Below are 10226 nucleotides of genomic sequence, written 5' to 3'. Positions count from 1 at the left end.
ATCTTCCAATAAATACACCCAATTAATTTACAATAATATACTTACAGTATAAATTACATAATAGAGTCTCCAAAAATGGACTACTTATACATGCCATAATACTTAATTACATAACACACTAATCAATGCCATAATACTTAATTACATAACACACTAATCAACTACCAAAATATCTCTTCAGCTCTGATGCTACTCTTTTGGTCTTCAATCAGCAATATAGACTCCAACCTACGCGTGATAAAATCAACACGCTGAGTATAAAACTCAGTGGTGCTCATAAAATACAACAAACCAATGTTGCGATGGCAACACACTTAAAATATCAATTTTCATCAAAAGATTTACAATCATAAAATCATTAACGCTTTAATATACATTTACATTTATAACAAAATGATCAAATAACACTATTAATATTTTATTCGTTCAAATCATAAATTCATTATTTGAAATTTTAGTACACCAATACATATACTGGTTATTTCGAAAACCATGTAACGTAATATCCTGCTTTGACAATTCATTTAATAACATATAATCATTTATTTCCAAGCTACCTGAAAAATATGTTTACAAGGGCTTGTTATGAATTAATCTCAAATAATTCAATAATAACCTAGATCGTGCAAACCACTAGATTCAACAAAATAGATTGAATAAGAAAAGGTTGCGTACCTGACATCGTTGTTCGTCGATCTTGATGTATAGAATTAGGTTTGCAGCCTTCCAGAGAATTGAAGAATCGATTTTGCGGAAGCAGTACGAAAGGAACGTAAAACTGAATCGTATTCTACTCCTCTGGGGACCACGACCTTTATATACCTGTAGGGTTAGTACAATTCCTGTTTCGGTCCTTTAACGAAATAGGAATTATATAATGGTCTCTACACTTAATATCTATAATTAGTTGATACCTCAATAGTCAATTATTCACAATCAAGACCACATTTGAAATTGACTTTACAATTGGACTGCTGTACATATTTAATTTTACATATTAAGCCCACAATAGAAAATTAAATCCAACAATCTCCCACTTGGGCGAACATATGTTAAATAAAATACATACACCAAAATGAGCTCAACAAACGCAGTCATACAAGGTATCCAAAAACAATCTCGTCCATTAGTTATATTGATAAAGAGCTGAAGAAACATTCGCCATAGATCTCATGACTAAGTTCATCATCAACTACATTACCAATACCCCTAAATGACATAGATTCATTATAGAAGTGTAGCATGAAAACTACATGTAATGTGATCATCATGTCTGTTTCCAACTGGTCACCAACAAAAGTGAGATCAAGCAAAACAATAATAATAATACAGAGTGTAACCATCAACCAAAATGAGTACTCAACAAAATTTCATAATAAAACATATCCAAAATAAAATAGAGCATTCAAAAACATAATGTATGCATAAAGAGCAAACTCCCACTAAAACTAGACAGTCTCAAACAAAACGATACCCATATGAGCGGTGTGCTCATGGAAAACTTTCGGTATCACTGCCTTTGTAAGCGGATCCGCAATCATAGAGTTTGTTCCAATATGCTCTAAGGATATCTGTCCACTCTGTACCCTCTCCTTCACAGCCAAGAACTTAATCTCAATGTGTTTTGATCGAGAAGAGCTCCTGTTGTTGTTGGAGAATAAAACGGCTGACTTGCTGTCACAATACAACTTCAGTGGTCTTTCTATTCCACCTACTACACGCAGCCCAGTGACAAGGTTTCTCAGCCAAATAGCTTGATTGGATGCCTCATAAGATGCTACAAATTCAGCTTCCATGGTGGAGGTTGCCACTAGAGTTTGTTTCACACTCTTCCAAGAAATAGCACCGCCAGCCAATAGAAAAACGTAGCCAGATGTGGATTTTCTACTGTCTTGGCATCCAGCGAAATCAGAATCAGTATACCCAATGATCTCAAGCTGATCTGATCTCCTATATGTGAGCATATGTCCCTTAGTCCTTAGAAGATATCTCATGACTCTTTTGGCTGCTTTCCAATGATCCATTCCTGGATTGCTGAGATATCTACCTAACATGCCAACTATAAAAGAAATGTCTGGACGAGTACAAACTTGAACATACATAAGACTTCCTACAGCTGACGCATAAGGAACCTTTTGCATTTCCTGAATTTCAAGTTCACTCTTTGGACATTGTTGATTACTAAATTTATCACCTTTTGCAATAGGGGTATCCAATGGTCTAGAATTCTGCATACTAAATCTCTTGAGCACTTTATCAATATAGCTCTTTTGTGATAATCCAAGAATACCTCGAGAACGGTCTCGATGTATCTGAATCCCTAAAACAAAAGAAGCTTCACCTAAATCTTTCATCTCAAAATGCTTTGAAAGAAAAACTTTGGTTTCATGCAACAAGACTTTACAATTAGTAGCAAGAAGTATGTCATCCACATATAAGACCAAAAAGATAAACCTACTCCCACTGAACTTATGGTACACACAATTTTCAACAGTATTTGCCTCAAAGCCAAACGAGACAATTACTTGGTTGAACTTAAAGTACCATTGACGAGAAGCTTGCTTGAGTCCATAAATGGATTTCTTTAATTTGCATACCAGATGTTTTGGATCTCCAATTACAAAATTTTCTGGTTGCACCATATATATTGTTTCATCAATGTCGCCATTGAGAAACGCAGTCTTAACATCCATTTGATGAAGGTCAAGATCAAGATTTGCAACTAAGGCCATGATTGTCCTAAAAGAATCCTTCGAAGAAACTGGAGAGAAGGTTTCTTTATAGTCAATCCCTTCCTTTTGAGTAAAGCCTTTTGCTACAAGACGTGCTTTATATCTTTCCACGTTACCTTGAGAATCCCTTTTGGTTTTAAATATCCATTTGCAACCAATGGGTTTCTTTCCTTCAGGTAATTGAACAAGATCCCAAACTTGATTGTCTTGCATAGACTTATACTCTTCGTTCATTGCCTCAATCCACTTATGAGAGTCAGAACTCTGCATGGCATGATAGAAACTAACTGGATCATCATCTATCATGTCTACAGTATCCTCATGTTCCTGAAGAAACACTATATAATCATCTGGAATAGCACTTCTTCTCTCCCTAGTAGATCTCCTCAAAGGCATTTGAACAGGCTCTAATTCTTGAGGTTGTTGAATTTGTTCTTGAGGAAGAATAGCATTGTCTTGAATTGGATCTTGAATAGTGACAGGAGCAACTGGAGTCTGTACGCTATCAGAAACAACAAAAGGAATGAGAACCGAATCATCCTTACTTGGTTCCTCTTCAAAGACAATGTTTCTTTCTTTATTTCTCCCTCCAAAATCAACATCCTCAAAAAATATTGCAATTCTCGTTTCAAAAAAAGTTCTGGAAGTAGGATTATAAAACTTGTAACCCCTAGACCGCTCAGAATATCCAACAAAGTAGCTGCTGATAGTTTTGGAGTCCAGTTTTGTTTCATTCGGCTTGTAAGGCCTTGCTTCAGCTGGACATCCCCAAACATGAAGATGCTTTAGACTAGGCTTACGTCCAGTCCAAAGTTCATAAGGTGTTTTAGCAACTGCTTTAGATGGAATCCTATTGAGAAGATAAGCTGCTGTCTTTAACGCTTCACCCCACAGAGACTCTGGTAAAGTAGAATGACTAATCATACTCCTTACCATATCCATAAGAGTCCTATTACGTCTCTCAGATACACCATTCATGCTGGGAGTACCAGGCATTGTATATTGAGGGACAATTCCACATTCCTGTAGGAAAAGCGCAAAAGGTCCTGGACGTTGTTCGCCTGAACCGTCATATTTACCATAATATTCACCACCACGGTCAGATCGAACAGATTTAATCTTCTTTCCTAGTTGATTTTCAACTTCGGCTTTATAAGATTTAAACACGTCCAAAGACTCAGATTTTTCATGAATGAGATATAAGTAACCATAACGAGAATAGTCATCAATGAATGATATAAAATATCTTTGGCCATTTCTAGCTGCAATATGGAATGGACCGCAAATATCTGTATGAATCAGTTCTAAAACATTGGATGACCGAATGGCACCTAGTCTCTTTTGTTTAGTCTGTTTTCCTTTAATACACTCAATACAAGAATCCAAACCTGTGTAATCAAGTGTTTCTAAGATACCATCAGAAACAAGACGCTCAATTCTCGATTTGGATAAATGACTCAAACGTCTATGCCAAAGTACAGTTGAGTTATCAATATTCAACTTTCTTTTGGTACCTCTTGTAGTAACATGCAGGGATTCATGATAACTAGTATCAATGTCTAACATATATAGATTATCACATTCATTCAAGCAACCAGTACCCAAAACTTTTGAATTCATAGATAAAGTGAATATACTGTCTCCAAAAGAACAATGAAAACCAGATTTGTCCAAAAAGGAAACAGAAATCAAATTCCTTCTAAAAGAGGGAATAACAAAAGTATCTATAAGATCCAAAAAATAGCCAGTACTTAAACATAATCTAAAATGTCCAATTGCCTCTACTTCAACCAGATCGCCATTTCCTACATAGACGTATCTTTCACCGTCAGTTGGCTTTCTGTAGTTGAGGCAGCCCTGCAATGAAACACTTATATGAGCGGTAGCACCAGAATCCATCCAATAAGTGTTTTTAGGAGCTGAAGTTAAATTAACTTCACAACAGACTAAAACAAGGTACTTACCCCTCTTTGCAAGCCAAATAGCAAATTTAGGACAGTCCTTTCTCAAGTGATCCGTCTTTCCACAAAAGAAGCATTTTGGCACATAAGGCTTCTTTTGTACTGGATCTACAGCAGTAGCAGCAGCAGGTTTCTCAATAGCCTTTTCAACAGTCTTTGCAAAAGGCCTCTTTCTTTTCTTGTTCTTACCCTTCCCAGCTGAAGAAACAAAATGAGCACTCTCTCTTTTGTTAGAATTCATCTTTTCCTCCTCATCAACACAATGAGAAATGAGCTCGTTAAGAGTCCATTTATTCGGCTGACAATTATAGGAAGTCCTAATTTGTCCATACTGAGAAGGAAGAGAATTCATAACCATATGGACTAAAAGGTCATCTGGTAAAGCCATACCCAGCGCCTTCAGTCTCTTTGCAATCTGAGACATGCTAAGAATATGCTCCCGAACACCACCATTGCCAGCAAACTTCATGGAGGTTAATTTTCCTAAAAGTGTTCCCACTTCGGCTTTGTCATTCTTGACATAAGCCCTCTCCAGCTCGGCAAGATAGTTTTGAGCATTGTTCTTTTCAGCTGAGACAGAGTCTCGAACATGTTCTGGGACTCCTTTCTGCATGATCATTAGACCTAAGCGATTAGAACGCTCCCACTTCTCATACTGAACCCTTTGAACATCAGTGCTCGTATCAGTAAGAGGAGCAGGTTCGTCCATCCTGAATGCAAGATCCAAATCCATACAGCCCAGAAAGATCATAATATCTGATTTCCAAGACTCAAAATTTGATCCCTCAAGTTTAGGGACACAATCAGGATTAAATGACATGTTAGCTGACATCAGAGAAAATAAACAAATAGATAAGTATAAGCTCACAATCCACAAATGAAACAATTCACATAAGTAGAGATTAAAAATGGAAATAAGATACAGACACAACATTAATATTCTCATCTTTGGATGTAAAACATTAACTTGTAATTAGTATCTCAATGCAGCAATCAAATATTGATAACATAGTCCTGACAAATAATAAATCTTCCTTTGGGCCGATATATCATTGTCATGGAAAATAATCAAACAATTATCATATATTTATTGCCAAACATGTATTCAAAACTCAGCCAGATAGCAACCTTCCTTTGGGCCGATTAACTATCCGCAACGAATTCTAATACACCTGTCTAATATTCTAAAATAAATCAATTCAAGCAATAGAGGTCACTTTGGTGACTTATTGATCAAATCAATTTATTTTAACAAATATCAAACACAATAGGGACTTAATCACTCCAAAATTTAATCTCAAGTCGACAAATTAAATCATTTAATTGTAATTAAAACAAAACAATTGCAATTAAATGAATTGATTGTTTAAATATTTAATAATCTAAAATTATTTAGCCTAAAAAAAATTATAATCTAGTCTTTAAGTCACTAAATTAGAGACTAAGTTATAAAATTGGACTAAATAAATTTGAATAAATAAAGTTCGGGGATCTAATTTAATTAAATATATATCCATGGGTCTAGACGAAAGAAAACAGGAAATTAGGGGCCTAATCTGAAGTTACAGAAAATTAGGGGCCTAATCTGAAGTTACAGAAACTTAGGGGCCTAATCCGAAATTACAGAAACTTAAAGGCCTAAACCGAAAGTTTCCAGGGACCTAACTGTAATTTGCCATCCCTAACCCTAAAAACAAAAACGAACAGGTCCGCCGCCAACCAAAAACGATCTGATTTTTTTTTTTTTTTTTTAAACAAAATCCGGCCAAAAAATAAATAAATAAATAAATATATAAAATATCACACGAACAATTAATCGTCAATGGCGTTACACTCAAGCCAAAATTTCGATCAAAATTCACAAACCTATACTGTTTTTTTTTTTTTTTTTTTTTAATTTATTAAACAAAACCCTCAATCCGTAAACAGTAGGGTAAACAAATAAAAACATACGAAAATCAATCTAAAATCTAGCAATTATGCACAAGGCTCTGATACCACTTGTTATGAATTAATCTCAAATAATTCAATAATAACCTAGATCGTGCAAACCACTAGATTCAACAAAATAGATTGAATAAGAAAAGGTTGCGTACCTGACATCGTTGTTCGTCGATCTTGATGTATAGAATTAGGTTTGCAGCCTTCCAGAGAATTGAAGAATCGATTTTGCGGAAGCAGTACGAAAGGAACGTAAAACTGAATCGTATTCTACTCCTCTAGGGACCACGACCTTTATATACCTGTAGGGTTAGTACAATTCCTGTTTCGGTCCTTTAACGAAATAGGAATTATATAATGGTCTCTACACTTAATATCTATAATTAGTTGATACCTCAATAGTCAATTATTCACAATCAAGACCACATTTGAAATTGACTTTACAATTGGACTGCTGTACATATTTAATTTTACATATTAAGCCCACAATAGAAAATTAAATCCAACAGGGCTCACATACACTTAGGAGAAAAAGAAGCAGATAGGTTTTCAGAACAGATTCAGAATGGCCTTAGGTCGCCAACAGATTCAGAACATATAGAGCGCGTCCGCCCTAACAGAACAGAAGGCACCCACGTGCCTAGCATATGATCATAGCTTCTTATCAAAATGGCATCGAATGCCGAGCATGCTCATCAGACAGAATAAAATCAAATCACGCATCAAATTCACACCAAGTATATTAGAGCCCAAAATCCATTTTTTTATTCTTATTTTTATTCTGACTTTCCATTGCTCATAAAATTTATTTTCTGTAGTATTCATAAAATTACAATGAAAACTGAATTTAAACTGAATTCATTCATGAAACGTCTCATACTTAAACCAAAGTACTTAACATTGGAAATTTCCAGCATAAAAGCAATCTTGACCTTTGCTGAGTTTTTAATACATAACTTGAGTTATATATCTCCAAATTGAATGAAATTAGATTCATTAGAAAGATAAGACACAATTATACAATTGTTATGAAGGAACCAGAACCCAGATAAATCTGCAAGATAGGCAAAATAAGCTAGGAACACAGACTGATAGTCCAGACCGGATTCAGCAGAACTAAGTCCAATGTTTATTGAATCTATTGCTGCATGTGGTACGTTACAACAGAGTCAGTTTAGGTGTTTTAGTCATAAGTTGAGCTATATATATCAAAATTGGACACAAGAGGATGGGTTGGAAAGCTAAGAAATATACCTATAACTTTTATGAAGGACTCAAATATAGAGGGAAAATAAAACGAATAGAAAAACAGTCCTTAAACACACCCATTAACATTTTCCCTTGGTAAAATTCTGCCACTTTTGGAAGAAGAAGAGAAAAATAATTTCTTCATAAATTCAACATATAGGTAGGCTTAGAAAACACTCAAGAACACATTTATACAACCAAATTCCAGCAATCAAATCATTTCATACCAAATCCCAAATTTTCACAAAATAGTACAAACTTCACAAATCCAAAAATTGAAGTAAGGTTAGTGTGTTTATGAACACAAACCTTTAAAACAACTTGAATCAAAGCTCCTTAAACTTTGGTCTTGCCTTTATCTTTGTTAGAAGGCTCTCCACCCTCTACATGTAATAAGCTCAAAATCAAAACAAAGAAAACAAAGAAAAGAAGAAATTGGAGCATGATTAAGTATGTATATGCTAAAAGAAAACTCTAAATCCAAAAATAATGAAGTTTACTTCACCTAATGAATTCTCCAAATTCCTTGAAATTAATCCCTAAAAACCACTTCTCAAGCTTTAATCTCTAGATTTTCTTACTTTATTCAAGGTAAATGGAGTGAATTTGGTGAATTATTCAAGTAGAAAATGGAGAAAACAAAGAGAAGAGAAAGAGAGGCTAAAGGTGAAATGGAGGAGAAGAAGATGAAGTTCACGTTAGATGGAGAAGAAGAGGAAGAAAAATATTGCTCAAATAATGGAGTTGACTAAAGGGTAGTTTGGACTTTTCACCAAAATTGGATGGCTAGGATTGAATGTAAATCTAATCTAATGGCTCCAAATATTCTCCAAATTAAATTCCTTCAAAATATTATATAACACAACAAAATTCTCAAATTTACTCCATAAAAATAATTCCTCTAATTTCCTTAATTAATATAACTCCATTTCAAATTTAGTCCATACAACTATTGCCTCTAATTTCCTTAATTAATATCACATCTTAAGTTACTACTCACTAATTCTCTAAAATTCTCCAAAAATATTCATTACTTACTTTCCACCCATAAAAATCATTCATGCATGCATGCTCCAAAAATGTGACATAAAATAGTAACCATATATAATAATTTTTCTGTACCAAAATAATACCGACTTCCGGACTGACAGTATTATTCACAGACAGATAAACTACTATTTCAACACAGGAAAAATAGGGCGTTACAATGCCTCTTGATGTTCTCTTACGGTTTAAACTTCTTACTTTCTTATTTTCCTTCGCATGCCATTTTAAGAGTGATGTTTCACTTTAATTAGAACAAAAAATATTTAATTCTACATGATACATATAAATCATAATTGTATGCACCTCATTTTTTTAGCAATTTACATGATATATATATCTTACACTTGAAAGAAGAAACAGTATACAGTCATGCGAAGCATGCGAGATTGCCTAGTTCTTATAGAAAATCAAATCTCCCACTATATAATGTTGCAAACCACTGTGAGCAACAATATGATAAGCCAATTTAATTTCATATACCCGTCTCTTACTCCAATGCCATATCAATCTATCGTCACCTCTTTGCAAATAAATTAGATGTGTAAGAATAGAATTAGCTTCATCTGCATTAAACAAGCTCCTAATAAGTGCCTCACTCCAACATTGATGATTAGCCATAAATAAATTAGTTACAACTAAATCCTCAAAATCCAAGATCAAAGGAGATAAAACATAAAATGAATTGTCTGAAAATACAATGGATCGATCCAAGTTTGAATATGATATCTAGTCCAATACGCCATCACCACCTTCATTTAGCAGATTCTAAACATCAATTAAACTTCTCCACATAAAACTAAGATTAGACCCTAAGTCAGTCTCCATTAAATTTCCTAAGGAAAAATATTTATCTTAGAAAATATATTTTTGATAATATACAATAATAAAATACATAAAAGAACAATATATAAATATATTAAAGGATATTAGGCTCCCAAATGAACTCTAACTATAAATATATAAATATATTTTCACAATCTTTATCCTAGTAGAATTTTCCTTATTTGAATAACTATATCCTAAATTTACTCCAAGCAGAGACTAATTCTCAAATACTCTCAATTCTCAATTCTGATAGTTAATAATTTCTAACAAAGAATTTGGGTTGGTTAAAAGACGCCAATCTTGTTTGCCAAGAAGAGTCAAAGTAAAACTGTGCAGGTGCCTAAAAATCATACCACCATAAATTTTTGAAACACAAAGCCTATCACAACTCAACCAATAAATCCCCCTCCTTCCATTTCCACTAGTACCCTAATAAAAAGAATGTAACACCTTCTATAGCTTATTACACATT

At 34.0% G+C, this 10226-nt stretch overlaps 1 long non-coding RNA gene across 1 annotated transcript; it reads right to left on the bottom strand.

Annotated features, from left to right (window-relative positions):
• Positions 1-14: 14 nt before the first annotated feature.
• On the bottom strand, positions 15-8698 carry LOC149492617 (uncharacterized). Its single transcript, XR_016318952.1, has 3 exons — positions 8388-8698; positions 8192-8265; positions 15-228 (listed from the first exon to the last, which is right to left on the bottom strand). It is a non-coding gene; the product is annotated as an uncharacterized LOC149492617 (long non-coding RNA).
• Between the last annotated feature and the right edge of the window lie 1528 nt (positions 8699-10226).

The sequence above is a fragment of the Jatropha curcas genome, chromosome 11, assembly GCF_041381405.1.
Source record: "Jatropha curcas cultivar XTBG-Jc1 chromosome 11, XTBG_Jcur_1.0, whole genome shotgun sequence".
Lineage (NCBI taxonomy): Eukaryota > Viridiplantae > Streptophyta > Magnoliopsida > Malpighiales > Euphorbiaceae > Jatropha > Jatropha curcas.
This window is presented reverse-complemented; position numbering and strand designations above follow the sequence as displayed.